Below are 22,222 nucleotides of genomic sequence, written 5' to 3'. Positions count from 1 at the left end.
TTACAGGCGTGAGTCACCATGCCAGGCCTACTATGTAGTTCTTCTAAGTCCTAGTTCAATGCTCTTGTCTTTCCATGCTGGACAGATTCAGTGCTATTATTATTATTAATACATTGTAGGTAGGAAAAATAACTCCCTTTTATAAAAGTCGTCTATCACACATATATACCCTCATGGAAAACATAAATGCTTTAAATCCTATTTCTTCAGGAACTCTACATGCTTTGCCCTTAGACTTTTATTTTTCACTTACTTTCATGGGCAACGTCTGAATATGCACAATTATCACCCTATCATTGTATTTTTTATCAAATCACTATCAGCATCATAAGTTTCCCTACAACACCAGCTACTAAAATATATTTTTAGCTATGCAATCATAGTTTGAGTTCAAAATATGTTTGTCAGGTTGAACTGTTCTTTGAGGTTGCTGTGAGAATCCTTTTCTGGGTTATAGGTCAAGAGCAAATCACAAGCTGCCATTAGGAATATTTCTGTATTTCTTCTTATTGTGCCCAGTGATTGCAACACCAACAACCAAAATCTGTGGTGTGTTTTCTGATTTACATAGTACATTTTTATACAGTTTCTCATTCAAATGTCTCAACTACTTTTATAAAGGGTAAATATAATCAGAGAAAAAAAGTGACTTCCCTCAAGGCACCCTGGTTGTCAGTTCTCAAGCAGGGGATTCGATTCCAGGTTTTCTTTTGGCAAATTTAAAAACGACACTTTCTATTACAGGACTGTTGAGGAAATCAGAGTGTATTTTCCTAGCGAATGTACTATCGATTTGTGTTCTGTAGAGAGACCTGCTGCTTTTTTCTCAAATGAAAGTGCAAATGGGTGATAAAACTTTGTTTTGTAAAATTTGGAGTTCTTCTTAAATTACCAGGGTTACAGGAAAAGTACTCAATGAGCAGACAAACTAATCATGACCACATGATGGATTTGTTATTATTTTCTCAGGATTAGTTCTGGCATCATATTTGTAAGAATTTCAAATACATTAGTTTTGTAGTCATGTTAAATTATTAGTGAATATATACAGATACTGAATCATAGTTCATTGGTTTCCACATTTCCATTCAGATAAGAGTATAATTGCATTAATCCTGTTTTTTTGTTTTTTTTTTTGTTTTTTTTTTTTTTTCTGTTTTTTGTGGTTTTTGTTTGTTTGTTTGAGATAGAGTCTTATTCTGTTGCCCAGGCTGGAGTGCAGTGGCGCTCACTGCAACCTCGGCCTCTTGGGTTCAAACAATTCTCATGCCTCAGCCACCCAAGTAGCTGGGATTACAGGCGTGTGTCACCATGCTCGGTCACTTTTTTGTATTTTTAGTAGAGGCGGGATCTCCCCGTGTTGCCCAGGCTGGTGTTGAACTCCTGAGCTCAAGCAATCTGCCTGCTTTGCCCTCCCAAAGTTCTGGAGTTACAGGTGTGAGCCAGCACATCTGGCTAACTGCATTAATTCTCTATGGTTTTGTTTTGCAGATGATATACCAATTCACTAAGAAACATCCATGAATTTCTAATATCTAGTTATACGATAAAAAAAGATTTTATTGCAGCTGAAGATTCATTTGAATCCAAGCTAAAATAATACAGAAAGGAGTATAAAGTGATAGGCCCGGCATGGAGGAAATTATTGTCTTGTTATGGTATATTTATTTATATAACTATATGCACACTTGTGAGTGTGTGTGTATGTGTGTGTATTGGAGATCAGGTAATTTGGTATTTAGACTGGCACACAGATGTATTCCTCCATACAGTAAGCCACGTGTAAATATATATGTTGACCAAAAAGAAAATGGAAGGGAAGCTGAGAAACAGGGTGACTCAAGGCAAGCCAAGGCCTCTGATCATTTGCCTTAGGAAAAGAAGTTATATGTTCAAATTCAGACACTGCTGATTTCTGGCTGAATGTCTATAAGAAAGGAATTTAAGCCTTTGGATCTCTGTTTCTGCAAACAGAAAAATCAGAATGGCATATGAAATCAGAAATGTTTAGTCTATCTATCTATCTATCTATCTATCTATCTATCTATCTATCTATCTATCTATCTATCTACCTACTTACCAATCAATCATCTATCTGATTATCTAATCTATCAACTGCATACTGTATACTGGCCTGTCAGTATGGAACCTTTTTCATAATGAAAGCTGACATGCAATCACCAATTGTAAAACAACTGAGTTTTTCTTGTTGAAGCTAGGGGTTCACCTCACAGGCTCAGTTTCTTTCCTTTTTCCTTTCAAAGAGCTATCAGTATCCCTTACCTTCCTTTAGGCTCTTTTTTTCCCCTAAGTTATATTTTTACAATATTATTATGTTACAAAACAATTTGGAAAAAAAAAAAACTGGATCAGATGATTTCTTGGTTTTCCTTATGCTCTTACACTCAGTGATTAAATAAAAGGAATAAACTCTTAAAATAAATATAAATGTAAGATTAGTATCTCTCTCCTCCTCTCTCTCTGAAATATGTGCATTATAGTGACTGGTTTGAATTAAATTCTAACTTTTTTTGCTTATAAGTGGGTAATCAATGCAATTCTTTAAATAAATAAATGTATTATTCTCATATATATGTGAATTATTTCACGAATACCATCCCATTACATGCCTTCATACAAATATCCTTATTGAATTAATTAATTTTACATTTTTTGTACTTTTCTTTCTGAAATAGTTTATTCTTTGTATGCATATATAATGAATATAATTCAAACTAATTTGTAATCTTTCATATACGTTCTAATATGTTCATAATTTTCTATTATGTATCCATTACACTTTGATTGCAGTTTTACTGAATTCATAGATTTAATTGAGGAGAGCTTACATTTTCACTAACTAGAAATATATAGCACATTTTACCACAAATTATATCTTTTTATGTTCTTCACTAAAGTTTCATGATTTCACTCATACGATACTTACATATTTCTTGTTGAATGCTTTTTTTTAAAAATTTATTTATTTATTTTTTATTATTGTTATACTTTAAGTTCTAGGGTACATGTGCATAACGTGCAGGTTTGTTACATATGTATACTTGTGCCATGTTGGTGTGCTGCACCCATCAACTCGTCAGCACCCATCAACTCGTCATTTACATCAGGTATAACTCCCAATGCAATCCCTCCCCCATCCCCCCCCCCCATGATAGGCCCCGGTGTGTGATGTTCCCCTTCCCGAGTCCAAGTGATCTCATTGTTCAGTTCCCACCTATGAATGAGAACATGCTTTCTGTTCTTGTGATAGTTTGCTAAGAATGATGGTTTCCAGCTGCATCCATGTCCCTACAAAGGACACAAACTCATCCTTTTTTATGGCTGCATAGTATTCCATGGTGTATATGTGCCACGTTTTCTTAATCCAGTCTGTCACTGATGGACATTTGGGTTGATTCCAAGTCTTTGCTATTTGAATAGTGCTATAATTTACAGTATGTGGTTTCATTATTTTTGTAATGGAGTGCTTTCATTATATTTTTATAGTTCATAGATCCTGGTATATAGAAAAGCTACATTTTAAGATGTTGAACTTAAAACTGTAAACTTTTACTGGTTTTAAATAATTTTCTGATTATTTTATTGGCATGGAATCATATCCCTCACCAAAAAGTATTGATGTTGTTTCTCCTTTCAAATACTTGAAGCTGCTTGGAATATAAATGGCACTTTTGGCAAAAGGGTTGACAATTTCTTATAAAGTTAAAACTCATCTATCATTTGACCCAGTAATACAATTTTTATAAATACCAAAGGAAAAAAAAATGTTCACAAAAATAGTTGTGTCTGGATTTTCATAGCAGCTGTATATATAACAACTAAAAATTCAAAGCAGCTCATGTTCCCATCCACAGGAGAACTGGTAAACTAATTGTGGTTTATTCTTCAATGGAATTCAGCACAGAAATATAAAAGAAGGAACTACAACCTGAATTGATCTCACAGGAGAGCTGAGTAAAACAAGCCTTTTGTTCTAAGGATAGTGTTGTAGGCTGACTGCTAAAACCATTTATTTTTCATCTTACTTGTTTTATTGAATATATTTAAGAGTATAATTTCAGTTCTCACTTCTGTGGCTGCATCTGCATTCTAGAAATTTTGACATGTAGTACTTCTGTTTATATTCAAGTCCACATATTTTGTTAATTCCAGTTATCCTTTTTTAATGCTTAATTTAAAAGATGATGAAAAGTGGGACACACATAGGAGTCAGATGACCATATGAATTCTGAAATTCAGCTGTGAAGATGCTGCCAGGTCCTTCTACCCCAGGGATAAGCCTTAACTAGCTCTTGTTTTGCTACCTGAGGATGGTACCCAAGTCCATTGCTTTCTCCAGCTCTTGACCCCACTTTTGGGATGTACTTCCTTTTCCATTATCCTCCTTGGCCACATCTGCACAGTTAAAATGGAAAAGTATGACCTTTTTGGCAGCCAAAGAAAACTTTCCAATCTGTTCCCTTCCCTTATAACATTGAGAACCAGATATATTTTTGAATCTCAAATATTTTGTTTTTTTAGATCTGGTTGGTAGTGCTTTTGCTGGTACATCTCTTTTTCAAATATTGATCAATTTCTTTTGCAAAAGCCACCTCCATAAATATTTTTTAAATAAAACTCTCTATATATTTAATTTCAGGTGATTTGAGTGCAAGTTTCTGAGTAACAGGCATGTAATCTTTTTGAGTGCATTTACATCTAGGAGAAAGGTCTACTAGACACTAACTAAATATTTCCAAGAGTGTTAACAGATGGAGTTGCAGCCACACTCTTGATTTGGTCTTTACCTTGAGCCCATTTCTTACTGTTTGTATCCTGGGTTTGGTCTTTTCCCTGTAGCTATGTTCAAATGACATGCCTTTGATTTTGTGAAAAACACTTCCATATTCTGACACTAAAATTTATGAGCTCTTTATTTTCCTTCTAAATTATCTTGTCAGTCAATATTATTCTGAGCTTCAACACTTTTTTGGATCACTTTAACAAATGCAACAAGCTGCAGCCTCTCAAACCTTGCACTTTTAACATACTTTCAAACCCTCATCATCAGATTTTATAGAAGTATTGGGTGCTTTTCCTGTTTTCAGATTATTTTAGGCAGCACTTTTACCAAATATTTCACCACCATTTAACATGAATTACTATTTTTTAGCCTTCTATGTTTCTTCACCTCCCTATGGTCTCAAGTCAATACCATATGTTTTAGATTTTTGTTATAGCAGCACTACACTTCTTAGTGGCAATTTTTATGCAGTTAGCTATTGATATAATAATGTTTCATAATATATAAAAACAAAAGATTGGTGGCATTCAACCATAAACATCTGTTTACTATCCAACCATTGGTGGGTTAGCTTCGATTCAGGTGATCTAGGCTGTGCTCTGTTAGGTTTAGGTCCAATTCTGTCTATTAGTCTCAGACTTCTTACCCAGTGACTGCCCAAGGCATGTTCCTTTCATGGTGAAAGGCAGGAGTCAAAAGGCCTGGCTAAATTGTGCAAGCATGTTTCAAGCCTCTGTTCATGTTACCTGTACTAACATTCCATTGACTAAAGCAAGCCACATGACTAAGCTCTAAGTAAATGTGATAGGAGGTGTAGTCATCCCACGTAATCGTGGTCATGAAGAGTGAAAATTTTCTGAATGCTAATCCTAATCTACTCAACTAGTATTTATTTTTAATTTATGGCAAAATATAGAAATAATCTCCCTTAGTTAAAAAAACTTCTACTGGGAATTTTTTTTTTTTTTTAAATCTAAAGATAATTTAAATGTTTTTGTTTTCTTGTTTTGTTTGCTTTTTATGAATCAAGATTACAGGGGTTTGACGGACTTGGGGGGCAGCCAAGGTGAAAATATGGCAATGACAGGCTGTAGCACACCAAGCTCTATTGGGCAATGCCTTGGCAGGTTGACAAGTAGGGGAAGTTGCTTTCAGAAGGAATTTGTCCAGAAGCTGAGGTGTAGGGGTCTGCTACTCAGAAACAGAGGTGGCTCAGACAGGTAAGATAAGTCCTATAGGAGAGAGGAATCTCAGTATGGGCTTAAATGTCCTGGTGATATTTAAGGAAGCAGGAAGTCTATGGGTCAGAGGACTCAGAAAGGTAGCAGTGATCCAGGGCCTTTCCACTGAAAAGACCTATTTTATCAACAGGTAACAATTGTTGGGTAAGGTTCCTGGGGTATACAAAACAGTCTTTGTAAGGCAAAACATTTGCTTATTTAGGCTATTTTTAAAATGTTAAATGTGCACATATTTGAATCTCATGCCAGTAGGCTTTTGAGCTAACAGCTCTCAGCCTGCAGTGAAGGAATAAACGACATAGGGGGCCAATACACAGAGGCAATTTTTGGCTCTTTTATGTAATAATGATGTAAGAGAAAAAAATAGGTGATTATACATGGAAGGTTGGCTGCAACTTGAGCTTTGATACTGTTTTTAGGGATTTTGGTTAAATAAGTCACTTAATTCCTCTGAACCTGATTTTCTTCTTCTAAAATAGAGTAGATTAGACTAAGAGTCCACAAACTGTAGCTCACAGGCCAAATCTGATCTACCACTTGTTTTTATAAATACACTTTTATTAGAACACAGCCACATTCATTCATTGATATATTGTTTATGGCTGTTTTTCCTCTACAAAGGCCAAGTTGAGGAGTTGTGACAGAGACCATATGGCCTACAAGACCAACATTTTTATTATCTAGCCCTTAACAAAAAAGGTTAGCTGACTGCTGGACTAGATGTAACACAGGCTTTCTTCAGATTCAAACTTTTTTGATTAAAATATTTTTTAAAGCCCAGCTCTTATCATCTTGCTCAGAGTTCCTGATTCCATTTTTTATTTATGTTTTGAACAATCAATTAATATTTCGATTTTGCCGTCTATTTGTAAGTTTCATACCAAACATCGTAGACATTGTTTCTCCTACTGCTAAAATGATGCCACTCTTACTGCATAAATCAGTAGCTATTTAATTTTCATGTCAAACCTAAAATGGAAATGGAAACAGAAGGCAAAAATAGTGCAGGAAAATGAAAATGACAAATATAATGTTTAATTGAAGTAACATGAATATTTTATGTTAAAATGTAATTACATAATAGATTTCAGCCTGTGGAATGCAGCTTATCTCTGTCTTGGTGTGAGTGCCGATGATGATTTTATCTCAACAGGCATTCAGGTCTACAAATTCACATCTTAACTGACAGTGGACAAAAATTTATCAGAAGAAACTCAATTCATTTCAGTCACTTAAGTTTTCATTTGGCAAACATTATCCTTAAGCATTAATTCAATGTTTCAACTAGTAATTGTTCATTATTACAGGGAGCTTTAGAACTGTCAGAAGTCAAACTAAAACCTCTCAGAAATCATTATTCCTTCCTTCTCCAATGAAATTGTTTTGCCATATGATGAATAAAATTTTATACAGATCTTCATTATATTACCAGCTCAAGAATAGCAAAACACATTATATAACTGTGTATCATATATATTTTAAAAATAATTTAAAGCATAATGAGAATTCTCACCTAAAAAGAGATATGTGTTCTTCTTAGAATGTTTTTGTCATACATATTCAAAATGATTCCTTCGTGAAAGTCCTTTTGAATGTGATTGAAATCAGAATTCATTTAAATTCAACTCTACTATGTACATTATGGTGAAGGCCCAGAGAATATAGTAAAAAGATAATGGCCACTCAGTTTCAAATAGAAAATTGATTTTCAAACAAAATGCAAGATGGGAATTAAAAAATTTACAATATACTTTTGGCTTACATGAGAAGTACAGTTTGATGGAGTTTTCTAATTTCAATACATATTATGTTTGCTATTTTTGCAGATTCCATAATGAACTGCACCTAGATCTAGCTGATGTATGCTGTGACTCATTACACTGTTTCAAATATTACCATTGGTGCCTTCAGAAGTATTTCCTCCTTTAATACTGACAACAGCCTTGTACACTAACTTCTTATTTTATTTTGTTTGTTTCCATTAAGTAGTTGAGGAAACTGAAACTCAGAAAGACAAAACATATACTAAAAATAAAATAAAAAGGCAGCAGAGCCAGGTTTCAAACCCTTCTCCTGGCTTTAGATATCTAAATAGAATAAGGACAAAAATCTTACCAAGCTAAGTCCATGCTGATTCTGACCTGGTTTGCTGACATCTATATTGATAATAAGACTGGTGAAATCCTGGTTTAAAAAAAATAACGATTAAGACAAAATCCTTTATATTGCTTTCTGAGAACTTTTCATGAAAAATATCAATCATCAAAAAGAGAACAGTAGAATGTTGGCAGTAGAAGAAAAGATAAAAGCTTACAAGCAAACATTAATTAATAGCAAAGTCAAACTGTAGTTGTAATGATGGTGGTTTAAATCACAAATTTCTCAAATGTGCTTTTTCCTTTGTTTTCTTGCTTCTGTCCATGCTATAGCATTGTTTTTTGTTTGTTTTTTATTTTGTACTCTGCTTCCTGCAGTATTTAGAAACTACCCCAGCAGAGTGCCTACTTGGACCTCCTTTGATAAGTGATATGGAGGGGATCAGCACGCTGTGCCAGCATATCCAGTGATTAGCAGGGGATGATGGGTCTTTATGGCATCTCGCAGGTCAGATGGATTGGGCTTTCTTAAGCACAATAGATCAGCTGCCCTCATGCTGTGGCTTTTGTTGATACTGTGGAAGTCATTCAGCCTGTCTCCAAAACAGCATGATTTTGACAAGGATTTTAGTTCCCGCTGCTGAATAGAGTATATTCAATGCCTAGTCAATTTGCAGCAGCAATTAAAAGAACCCTTAGCCTTGCTTCCTTTATGTAAAACTGTTGACAGGTAGTAAAGAGCTGTGTGGCACACTTGGATACGTGTTGAAAATGACTTGTTTTTTCAGACACACCTCAAATTCCCGAATACATGAACTATAAAGCAAATGCCAATCAGGTTAATGATTTCTTCCCACAGAATTCCATTACAGAAGTGAAATCAAGTTTTCTGATATATAGCCTAAAGTTTCAGTTGAATGCATTTCACTAAGAAGAGGTTAAGACATTATGACCAAACAATATGCTTGATATTTCTGTGGCAGGGAAAAAAATAGTTTTGACAAAGTATTCTGTACTGGTCCTACTTTCTCTTGGCTCCTACTTCCTTTCCTGAAGAATCATTTTTTTCTTAGATGGTATTATTTTCTTCCTTGATTAAAAATTCTCTCTCATTACTAATTGTTTTTTATGTGTTTGCTAGGTGACAGGTTTGTGATATTATTTAGTAACAATATTGGTATTAAATTAGTTTGTATTTTATTTTTATTTTTTATTTTAGTGGAAGTGAGATCTCACTGTGTTGCCCAGGCTGGTCTTGAACTCCTAGCCTCAAGTGATCCTCCCATCTCAGTGTCCCAAAGCGTTGGGATTACAGGTACGGACCACTGCGCCTGGCCAATAAGTTCTTTAAGCATGTTCTTGAAAGTGTGTTTTGGGATCTTCAGTGGCTATTTAAATATCTGTGTTTGGCTTGACATCTTTAGAACACTCATCCTGCATTAGAGGAATTTAGTACATTAGACATCCTGCCTACACAAGCTAGAAGCCCTTCTTTTCATAATGTCCTTCAAAACAGATTTTAGAAAAAGGTCCAAAGCTCTTTCAATTAGGCAAATGAACATAAGAGTCTGATTCAGGAGACAGTGATGTGAGAAAAAGGATGCTGTGTAGAATTTATTTGGGAAGATACAAGTTATGATGAAGAGATGTCTGGCTGTCAGAGCATCCTATGGCTGGAGCTGGCTTTGGGAGTCCCAGGGTTTGAACTTGGAGGTGGCTGCTGGAAGGTCTCCACTGGAGTAGCCTGCAGTCTAATCTAGGAACTGGTATCTCTAGTCTTTAAAAGTCTTGAGTCCTTGCAGAGGCTCAGTGAGCTGCCTCTATCCATATATATATATATATGACATTATATATAGCTAAAGTGGATATTCTTATAAAATCAGCACTAGGAGATAACCAAACTTTCAAATAATGACTTTCAATTCTTATTTTGATATCTTATGTAGTTCTTAATAGAAAGAGGCATAGCAGATGTTTTCCCTTGTATGCCAACCATTGCTTTAATCTACTTTCTATTCTCCTTGTTTAATCATCCACCACTACCTTTCATATGGTGGATACTCAATAAATACTGAATATATAAACTCTCTTATTCAAAACTTATGATATAAAATTCAAATTCTCTGTATCAAGTGCTTGAGGGCAAAGCAGCATTAAATTGATCATAAGTAGAAAATATTGCCCTGGAACTTAGTGGATTGAAAGTGCCTTGATGGAGGAAGTAGAACAATCAGATGAAAAGAGAGAAGGTGGGTAATAGGAAAAAGGAAAAATAAGGAAAACTTGTTTATGAGTCACAAATTCTCCTTTAGTTATGAACAAAAAGAAAAAATGCTTTTTCATAAGCAATCAAAAAATAAATGTTGCCATTTAAATCCTTTCTGTGAAAACAAAGATGTCATTTAAAATTTAATAACACTTGTCCAGAATGTTGTTTTATTAATTTTATAATAAAGTATGGAAAATGCAATAACAAAGGATAAAGTAATAAATCAAGTTGCCAGCATGATAAAAAATTATTAGAGTAATATCAAATTTAACTGGACTCTCATTTAATGGGGCGTTAGAAAGCTAATAAAAATAGTTTTGAAGCAACAGGCAATAAGTGACTCCAACTCATACAACTTTAATAGCGAGGAAGAAGGGGTCTAGTTACACAAAATAATAATACGTGTCATTTTCTTTCTTTTCTTTTTTTTTTCACCTGTTTTGAAATAAACCTTTTATTTTAGAAGAGTTTTACATTTACAGAAAAGTTGCAAAGATGGTATGTAAAGTTCCTCAGTTACCAGTTATCCCCACTGTTACCCAGTTTTCCCCACTGTTAACATCCTACATTACTATGTTACATTAATCACAGTTAATGAACTGATATCAATATTATTATTATTAAAGGCGTTAAGAGTTATTGTTGAAGATTTATAAGTTTATACATGAAATAATATTTAGAACACACCAAGCTTTGAATTAGAAATATTTTAAAGTTTGAATTCTTTGATTTTAAGAATTAAAACTTTTGAATTCTCACATGTAGTCATAGTTGGGAATATATCCACAAAGCAAATAGACCAATTCTTGTGAGAATGATTCTAAAACAGGTTTTTCAGGTGTCATTCACCTTCTGGAAACTTGAAAGGGAGAAGGTTACTTTCAAAGGCTAACATTCATTTAATCTACCTGTAGTACTCCATATGAATGGCAGTCACTATTTATCGACGTCTCAGGTTTTGTGAGATATGATATTTGTTTTGATTATTTATTTATTTATTTTTATTATACTTTAAGTTCTAGGGTACACGTGCACAATGTGCAGGTTTGTTACATATGTATATATGTGCCATGTTGGTGTTCTGCACCCATTAACTCGTCATTTACATTAAGTATATCCCCTAATGCTATCCCTCCCCCTTCCCCCTTCCCCACAATAGGCCCCAATGTGTGATGATCCCCTTCCTGTGTCCAAGTGATCTCATTGTTTAATTCCCACCTACGAGTGAGAACATGCGGTGTTTGGTTTTCTGTTCTTGCCATTGCTGAGAATGATGGTTTCCAGCTGCATCCATGTCCCTACAAAGGACACGAGCTCATCCTTTTTTATGGCTACATAATATACGTGTCATTTTCAGCAACTAAAATTTCATTGTCTGAAACTTGTTTGGGAAAGTGCTCTAATTTAGTAACCCCTATTTTAATTGTATTTTTACAGTGAAGTAGACTTCACTTTCTGTCAAGTGTCATCAATTCAGTTTTCAAAGCCTGTATGTCTCCACACACATCTACCTATACTACTACTACTACCAATAAAATATGAGAATAATTGGGTCAGAAAGCTATTCTGTTAAAACTGCATCATTTTCCTACACAAGTGAAAATCAGCAAGGTATTGTGACATACAAGTGCCAATATATTGAAGGTATAGATTCAAGTACTTTTAGAGGTTAAATGGATTTTAAAGGTCATCCCCAATTTTCTACTCCCTTAGGAATCTTTTCAATCATCTCTGGCAGATGACCATATAATTGTAGTGGTCGGGACTCTGTTTCATATTAAGTATCAATTTGTTTACTTAACAAAATAATTATTGGTCTTTTTGCATGCTACAGGCATCATGCTAGGAGGGTGTTTGCTAGATATCATGTGCCACATGTTGTGGAGGCCTACCTTTAGAATGTTCTTCCCACTCTACAGTGGCCTCAAATTCAAACTTTATGACCCGTCAACAGCCATGCGTTTATTTAAAATTAATCAATAGTTAAAATTTCTAGGTATCTTGAGCTTCATGATCCAAATAACTAAATTTAATTGTTAGGTAGAGAAATTGGTATAGTTCCATTTAATTATACTTTTTCTTATCAGAATAGTAATCTTTATTAAAATATCAAGGCTTATCAACTTAAAGAACACCAGGTCAGGCATGGTGGCTCACGCGTGTAATCCCAGTACTTTGGGAAGCCAAGGCAGGAGGATCAGTTGAGCCAAGGGGCGCTCAAGGTTGCCGTGAGCTATGATCTTGACACTGCACTCCAGACTGGGCAAAATAAAGAAATAAATAAATAATTAAAAAAATTTAAAAACCCATTTAAGAGAGGATATATATTGAGTGAAATAAATATCTAGGTACACTTTATCTTCTTATTCATAACTGTTTTTTTTAACAATGTGCTGTAATTCCCAATCATATTTCATGAAAAGATTTCTCCCTTCTATAGGTAAGTCAAAATATAATGTATTTTCTTAACTTTGAATTACAAGTCTTTCTTGAATTTAAAACTGATGCAGGGCTGATGCGTCTCCTTTGCCTTCTGCCATGATTATGATGCCCACCCAGCCATGCTGAATTGTTAGTCCATTAAACCTCTTTCCTATATAAATTACCCAGTCTTGAGTATGTCTTTATTTGCAGTGTGACTACAGGCTAATGCAATATATGCAAAGTTTCTGACACATATAAAATTAAAAGTATCAATGCATAGAACACTGTGGATAGTATATAAATGTGTTTTTAAAAGCCCTTATTTTTAAATGGACCTACATTTTCTGAAAGAATACTAGGCCGAAGGGAAGATTACACGCATATACACACACACACTATGAAATTTTTAAAAAATATATTTAAAGCAAAAAAGGAACAATATTATATTGTATCACGAAAAACATATTTAGAAGATATATAAGAAGAGCACAAAGGACAGGAAAAGGTTAAAAGGGATTACACTGTTGCAAATTTTATACGTTGTTTGACTGTACATAAGCAAAACATGCATATAGTGATCTCTAGGGCAGTCAAAGAGAGAAATATTATAAAGAGGATATCTCAAGAATTTGTAGGGGAAATACAAATCAAATGCTAGAAAAACATATTACTCAACAAAAAGTGCAGATAAAGATCTGCGGAACAAAATGTATATTAGTATTTGGAACAAATATCAATACTTAGAATAAATGGAAAGAAAAGAAACACTCCAATTAAAAGACTTTGATTATAAGACTGAATTAAAAAACAACATCTGCCTATATGCTATCTAAAAGGAATATTAAATAAAAAAGGCACAGACTGCATTAAAATAAAAGTTTGAGGAAACTTCACTTTGGGAGCCCTAAGCATAAGAAAGCAGAGGTAAGTACATTAACATCAAAGTTTAGTGTACTTCATGACCAAAAATATTATCAAAAATAAATCTGTATGCTCACAATAATAGACTTTCAAAATAGAAAAGCAAAATTAATAAATATAGAAGAAAAATTAAAATGCACAAACAATTGGAAATACTAACACTACCCTCTCAAAAATGGATAGGACTCATAAAAATCAATGCAGACACGATTTGTTTGAACAACTATAAATCTTAATTGACATCAATAGAACACTACATCTAACAGTTGAAGAGTACATATTATTTTCAAGTAAGCATTAAACATTCACCAAGATAGACAAAATGCTTTCTCATAAAACATAAGATCAAAGAATCAAAATAATACAGAGTATATTCTCTGAGCACAACAACATTAATTTAGAAATCAGTAGAAAAGACATATACTCCAAGTATCTGTAATAATCCATGGCTCAATGAAGAAATCTAAAGTAAAATTAGAAGATCTTTTTAGTATTCTGCTAAAATGGTGTTTAGAGTAAAATTTTTAGATTTAAGTGCCTGTAGTAGAAAGGAAAATGCCTGGGTAGAAAATCAGTGATTTAAATAACCACCATGAGAAGGTAGGAATGAGTGAATTTTTTTAAGTAGGTAGAAAAATAATAATAAACAATAAGATCTCATCATACTGTACCCCATAACATACCTAATTAGTATATATGTCGATGAAAAATAAACATAAAGAAAGAAAATCAATGCTACAGGTCAATGATGAAGAAAAATAATGAACAAAATTAATGCTAAAGCTAACAATGAAGAAACATTTTTTAAATGGAATATAGGTTCCTGAAAAAGATTGATAAACCACTAGAGAAACTGATCAAAGTTAAAGAGAAAAAAAAACTAACAAGAAAATTCAAAATGACAATATCTAGAATTTAAAAAATGGATATCATTGGAAAGCTTTCTTATATGAAAAGAGTTATAAAGAGTATAAACCACTTAGTGCCAAAAATTAGAAAATTTGGATAAAATAGAGTATTTTAAAACAAATCTCAGGACCAAGGCTTTACCTCTATTGCTTCTGAAACATTAATGAGCTCAGAAATCACTCTGAGGTTCTTGTTAAATTGCAGATTTTTATTCAGAGTTCTAGAGTAAGACTCAAGATGGTGCATTTGTAACAAACACCCATTTGATACTGATGCTGATAAAAGAACTCTACTCTATGAGAAGAGATACCCACTATGTTCTTACAATCCTTTTGTGTACTGAATGGATTTGTAAGCATAAAGGATAGGTTGCTTTCATCTGGAATCCAGGGAAGGAGAGCCAAAGACATGTGATATTGACTTTATAAGAATTTGAATGGTCACCAGGTTGTAACAGGCACCTGGGTACAAGAAGAAGAATCTACATATTACTTGGAGAGAAATGAAAATAAAATTCTAAAAACACAAAAACAAAAAATCCACAAAATATACTTCACAAGTTTCATGCATCCTTCTTGAATTGGATCCTACTGATTCCGAGCTGGAGGGGTGAAGATACCTGAGCCAGAAGAGAACTATAATACAACTTTGATAATGGGTATAATGGAAATCTGTACCTCTTTTTTTTTTCTCCCTTCTAATAATGGAGGTAAATTTTCAAAAAAATATTAAAAATAGCAACAAAAGTACAATTAAGTAAAGATCACATTTAATAGGGCCCTTGATTTGGAGAAAAAATCAAGTGTAAACATTTTTGTTGATATAATAATTTTTTAGGCTATGTTGCTTTAGTGAAAAAATGTAATTTGACTACTTTAAGAGTCATTAGTCTTCAAAAATAGTTAACCTTCAAAATTAAAACTAAGGTACTTTTCTCATTTAAAAGTTAGCTGCACAGTCAATACAAAGTGTGTTTTGCCTCATATTAACACTGTGTCTCTAAAGCTCAGCATAAATAAAACAGGTACAGACCAAATTATTGTCTCTTTGATTTGTATTTTTATTTCAGTAATACTTTACTTTCTATTCTGATTAATTCTAAATAAGGACCAACATCTAAGTTAGGATAATGTTGCTTGAAAAACCTTAGAAGTTTACTAAGATAAAATGCCAGACAAAAAGTAACCAATTATATCATAGAGCATCATGAAATAGCTACTTGGCTTTTGCAGCACGCTAATTTCTTGGAGAGTGGATTTAATTCAGAGTCTGGCCTGAGGACTGAAGTTCCAGAAAATCACCTTTGTTAAGAAGACTCCAAATTAATCAGGCCCTCAATTTTACAGGATATGTGTGCACAAAGCAGGATATTAAAACATAGAGATGGCAGATGCAGATGTTTTTTCCGCCTGATTGTATTTCACTCTCTGATGTGGCACATGCCTTTCCTGGAATCATGATTTCTAATAATCTGAATTCAGAGCATTAAGATGATTCACTATATGAACTCAGAGCACAGGAAACTGGGCTAAAGGGTATGTTAGGCCATGGAAAATCCTGGTGATCTCTGTCATCACAGGATGTGCCTGTGTAGTGATTAGAGGGCTGTACAGTAAAGCTTGCATTACCCTAATCTGGTGTCTCTACCTATAGACTTTGTTAGATAAACACTGCCTTTGCTTCACGTTTCAGGACTCCACTGAAACCTAGCACCTTCCTTCTATTCACTCATTTTTTTCTTCAGGCACTGTGGTAGGCAGAAAAAAAATGGCCCCTAAAGATGCCCACATCCTCACTCCTGGAACCTGAAAATATGCTATGCTCGGTGGCAATTAAAGTCACAGATGGAGTTAAGGTTGTTAATTAACCAACTTTAAGATAAGGACTATTCTAGATTATCCAGGTAGGATGAATGTCATCACAAGGGTTCTTAAATGGGGAAAGGGGAGGCAGAAGAGTTAGTCTCAGAGTGAGGCAGTATGAGGTGACTAGATTGGCCATTGCTGGCTTTGGAGATGGCAGGGGACCACGAGTCTAGAAATGCTAGCAGCTTCAAGAAGCTGAAAAAGGCGAGTAAATGAAAACATCCCTCAAGCATCCAGAAAGAAATCAACCCTGCTAACACCTCAGTTTTAGTCCAGTGAGACCCATTTCAGACTTTTGACACCAAGAACTGTGACATAACAAATTTGTGTTGTTTCAAGCTGCCCAACTTGTTGTCACTTGTTACAGCAGCCAATAGCACAGCCACATTATTCTGTCCTGTTGCTTTACTTTTGTCTTAGGAAATATCTTGTGCTTTAAAGGGATTTTTACCCCTGAGAATTTCATCCAGTGTGAGTTGATTATAATGAAGACCAATTTATTGATGACTTACCTTACTATAGTTTTCTATATATTGACAACAAAAGCACAGGATATGGAGTAAAATAGTCGGAGTTCCAACTCTGGTTTTTCACTTGATGGCTCTGAGTCCTCTAATCAATTTGTTTTAAAGACTATCAATTGCTTAAACTACTATGCTTATTCAGCTATACCTAACTGAATATATATATTCAGCTATACCTGACCTGACACATAGGATGTTTTGAAGTTCAAATTGGAGAATGATACATAATTAAGATAATTAACTTGTTTTCTTAATTTACAATGATAGACATTAAGATTGAAAGGGTATGCTATTTAGAAGCTGACTAACTTAGCAGGAGATATTTGCCCTATACCACTGTTTCTAAAACTCTGCCACTGGACCGGGTGTGGTAGCTCAGGCCTGTAATCCCAGCACTTTGGGAGGCCAAGGCGGTCGCATTAAGAGCTCAGGTGATCAAGATCATCCTGGCTGACACGGTGAAACCCCATCTCTACTAAAAATACAAAAAATTAGCTGGACGTGGTGGTGGACACCTGTAGTCCCAGCTACTCAGGAGACTGAGTCAGGAGAATAGCTTGAACCCAGGAGGCGGAGCTTACAGTGAGCCAAGATCACGCCACTGCACTCCAGCCTGGGCAACAGAGCAAGACTCCATCTCAAAATAAATAAATAAATAAACAACAAACAAACACTCTGCCATTGATTTTGCTGGGAAACTTGGTTGAGAGATGGGGAAAGGTTGAAGGAAGGGAGAGGTTGGGTGGTGAACTAATTTCCTCCTTACCCACACTCGATTTAAACCAAAGCAATACCAGTCTGTGAAAATAGAATTTGAAGTAAAGGGAGAGGGTTCAAAGAAATTGAGAACCCTTGCACTGTAGTATGTGCAAATGCAGGTCCGTGTAGCCTTGAATAGTTCCTCTGGCCTATGTATGTCAACATTTGGAGATGCACAGTTCCTATAAACATGTGCATAGGAACAGAAGAATACATACTTGCATATGGGATTAAAAGAAATGTCTGCTGTAAAATATCTAGCACAGAGCTACAGAGTGTATTTTTAATACACTCTGTATTAAAGACGAGTATTTGATAACACTAAGTGATATGAAGCCAAGAAATGTAGTAGTGTTCGAATCCTCTCCACCTTCCTTACTCTTGGGCTCTCACTTTAGACATTAAATAATTCCAGGACGTAAGTGAAAACACATTTCAATTGACCACTATTCTGCTTACTTCGTAAATTAGCCTGCGCATTATTTTTTAAATGAATTTTGTTCTGTTTCTAAAATGCCTTTTCTAGAAAGTTTCTGTCTGTTGAATTCATTATTTAAAATTGAATCTTACTGCTTTGGGTAAATACCAGTATGATGTTTACTATATCTTTGCATTGTGCTGGCATTAGGTAAGGATTTATACAGTGTTCCTGCTTATGAAGAGTGACATATTTTATAAGAGGGAAAAACCATGGAAATGAATTCTCATAGTTTAAAAATAAAATATATCCAATGTCTGTCTTGCAAAATATTATACCACATAGTTAATAATATAACAATATTCTTAAACATTTCCAAAAGACAAAGTATACTATGAAAATATTAAAAAAAAAAAACTACATAAAAACCTTTTGTTGGAATGCTTTCCACTTTCCACAGAACAGAACTAAAATAACCTGTTATACAATTAGTCACAAATACAGTCCTCGAGTTTTTTGCCCATACACATGAGTATTTTTCTAAAACATGTCTTCTTTGTAGTAGCTAGGCCCTGCCACCACTGTGCTTGTCTGAGTTTACAAATCTGTTATAACCTGTAGCTTCTCTGTCACTTCTCTGGCTCGCCTCTCTTGCTAAGCTTTGTTTTCTAATTAAAATCTTCTGCCACTGCCATAGCTACTGCTTCTACTGGAACTGCCATAGCCACCTTTGTTTCGTTTTTGGCAAAGTATTGGCCTCCACCATCATAAGGGCCAGAGCTTCTGCCTCCAAAGTTTCCTCCCTTTGTGGGTCTAAAATTTGAAGAGTGATTGTTGTGATTGCCAAAATCACTGTAGTTTCCACCACCTCCAAAATTGCTTCCATCATTACCAAATCCATTATAGCCATCCCCACTGCCACCATATCCAACAGCACCATGGCTGCCACCAAAGTCACCACAACCACTGAAATTTTTCCATGATCAAAGTTGTCATTCCCACTGAAACCACCTCCATGACCACCACCAAAGTTTCCAGAACCACTTCGACTTCTTTGGCTGGATGAACACTAGCCATCTCTCGCTTTGACAGGGCTTTCCTAACTTCACAGTTGTGGCCATTCACAGTATGGTATTTCTGAATGACAATCTTATCCTTGGGGTCATGGTCGTCAAATGTTACAAAGTCAAAGCCCCTTTTCTTGTCACTGCCTTGGTCAGTCATGATTTCAGTTGTTTCAATTTTTCCCAACTGTTCAAAATAATCTCTTAAGTGATGTTTTTCAGTGTCTTCATTAATGACACCAATAAATATCTTATTCACAGTTAAGTGGGCACCTGATCTTTCATAATCTTCTCTTGAGACAGGTCCCTTTGGTTCCACAACTCTTCCATCCACCTTGTGTGGCCTTGCATTTATGGCTGCATTTACCTCCTCCACAGTGGCATATGTGACAAACTCAAAGCTCCTGGAGCACTTAGTGTTTGGATCTCTCATGACTACACAGTCCATGAGCGTTCCCCACTGCTCAAAATGGCTCCTCAGGCACTCATCAGTTGTTTCAAAGCTTAACCCTCTAATGAAGAGCTTCCTCAGCTGTTCCGGCTCTTTAGGAGACTCTGACTTAGACATATGGCAGGGAGAAGAGAGACTTTAACCATGCTTCTTCAGCGGCATCCACGGGCAGAAAGGCTATGAAAGTATTTTAAGCAAATAAATGTGTGATAAATATTTACAGAACACAAGAATTCTTAGTATTATCAGTGGATGTAAAAAATAAATAGACACATGATAATTTCATTTGAATAAAGAAAGCACAATAAATTATTTCATGAAAAAGTTGAAGAAACAAAAATATTAACTGTCAGAACTTACTAAGATTGAGTGATAAAACTGATGTTTGTTCTTGATAACTTTGCGATAGTTTATTTTGGGTATTTTCTATCGAGATACACTATAAAAGTTTGATTTTATTTATAATTTTTATGATACCCTCTTCCACCACACACTTTCTGGATGAAAACAGCCTGAACTTCTATCATGTTTTCTTTCAAGGAAATATTTAGTATAGACATACACAAAATAAATAAAATTTAAACCTACTTTAATAGGCTTCTGTAATGCACTGATTCCATATACACACATACATGCACATGTGTATAATTCTACATTTTGTGTGTGTGTGTGTGTGTGTGTGTATATATATATATATTTGTGCTAACTTACATACAAACATATCAACTGTGATTACCAATACTGAGATGATATGAGATCGTGTATGAGCATGACCATCTAATGACTGAAGACTTCGGTCTAGGAAAACATCTCTTTACTAAAAATTATTATATTTAATTCAATAATGAAAACCAATAATAATTATTTTTTACTATTTGTAACAGCTTTTGTCCTTTTTGAAACTGTAAGATGTTTTCAAATATTTGAAAAGTTCTCAAAATCTTTCACAAACAGCAGGTTTTTTTACCCATTACAATTCTAAACAAAGAAATATATGCAGATTGTACATTCTAATTACTATTGGTCTCAAATGGATGCCAATCTATACTGTGAAAATATAATGGAAATTTGCCTTAACTTTGCATATTAGGGTGATGATAATAGACAATCACTACATATCAAATACTCTACTCCTCTAGATTCTGAAATTCTTTTTTCAACCCATTGTACTGTGAAAGTTCCAATACTGATACACTGGGAGGAAAAATTTTCTAGAGTGAGGAACAGTTCTTAGAAGTTTTATTATTATATATGATATGTGCAAAAAATGTATAATGTACATTAGCTATAATCGGTCTACATACATTTACTGAACAATTATTGATGCCTAATAGATGTGTCAAACCGAATATATTCTAACTAAATTCCTAGTCTTCCCCTAAAAACTTGCTCTACCACACTGCAAATAGTAGTAATTCTATCCTTTCAGTTAGTCATAAAATCTTGGAGTTACCCTTGATTTCTCTGTTTCTCTCAAAAAATCCTGTTATCTTCAAATATTTCCGAAATCCTACCACTTCCCACCACCTCTGCTGCTTGTCGAAGCCATCATCATCTCTAACTCGTATCCTTGTTCCCCTTACAGTCTAATCTCAACCTAGCAGCCAGTGTTATCCCCCTAAGTATAGATCATGCCATCTCTTAGTTCACATGTCCAAGAGTGCCCCATCTTACAAAGAGTCAAGGCCAGCCTCTTCACAATGCCTGTGAGGCCCGTCACACTAGCTCCCTGCTATTTCTTTGACCTATTCTTCAGCTCCAGCCACTCTGGCTCCTTCTTGGTTAATGACAACATCAGGAATTGCATTGGCTCTTCCTGATTCCAGGAATATTCTTTTTCCATATGTCTGGTGGCTTGTCCCTCCTGTCTTTCCAATCTTTACTCACGTGTAACCTTCACAGAGAGGCCTGCACTGACCACCATACTGAAGCTTGCAAACCAAACCCTGGCATTATTGTTCCCCTTCCCTTCTTGATTTTTGTCTGTAACACTAATAAACTTCTAACCTATAATACAGTTTACCTATTTCCCCTCACTAGAAAATCCATGAGGGAAGGAATTTGTTTATTTCTTTAGCCCAAGTCCCTTGAGGTGTGGCTTACATACAATGAAAATTTGTTGAGTGAATGAAAGAATATGTGCTATTCACTATAATTAAAGTACCCAGGAAGCCGATAGTGAACAGGACACATGCCTCCTGCTTAATGGAGTTTACAGGCTATTGCACTAGTTGTAGCACTTAAAATTTGAAGATATATTTAAATTGCATATATTCCAACTTCAACATTTTATAGATCAAGAAACTGAGGCCCAGTTAGGTTATGGAACTTTTTAGTAACCCTAGAGGTTTGGGAATTCAATTATCTGATTCATAATTCAGCAGTGTTTTTACTACATACTGCGCTTAACAATTACCTTTTATCATAGTTTGTAATCAAAGTACAACAGGTGTTATAAAAATTAAATATAAGACATA

The 22,222-nt window shown here is 34.7% G+C and overlaps 1 pseudogene; it reads right to left on the bottom strand.

Moving 5' to 3' along the window:
* Positions 1–18,902: 18,902 nt before the first annotated feature.
* LOC105538338 lies at positions 18,903–19,862 on the bottom strand (annotated as a pseudogene).
* Positions 19,863–22,222: the final 2,360 nt, after the last annotated feature.

This window comes from Mandrillus leucophaeus, unplaced genomic scaffold (genome assembly GCF_000951045.1).
Source record: "Mandrillus leucophaeus isolate KB7577 unplaced genomic scaffold, Mleu.le_1.0 Scaffold190, whole genome shotgun sequence".
Lineage (NCBI taxonomy): Eukaryota > Metazoa > Chordata > Mammalia > Primates > Cercopithecidae > Mandrillus > Mandrillus leucophaeus.
This window is presented reverse-complemented; position numbering and strand designations above follow the sequence as displayed.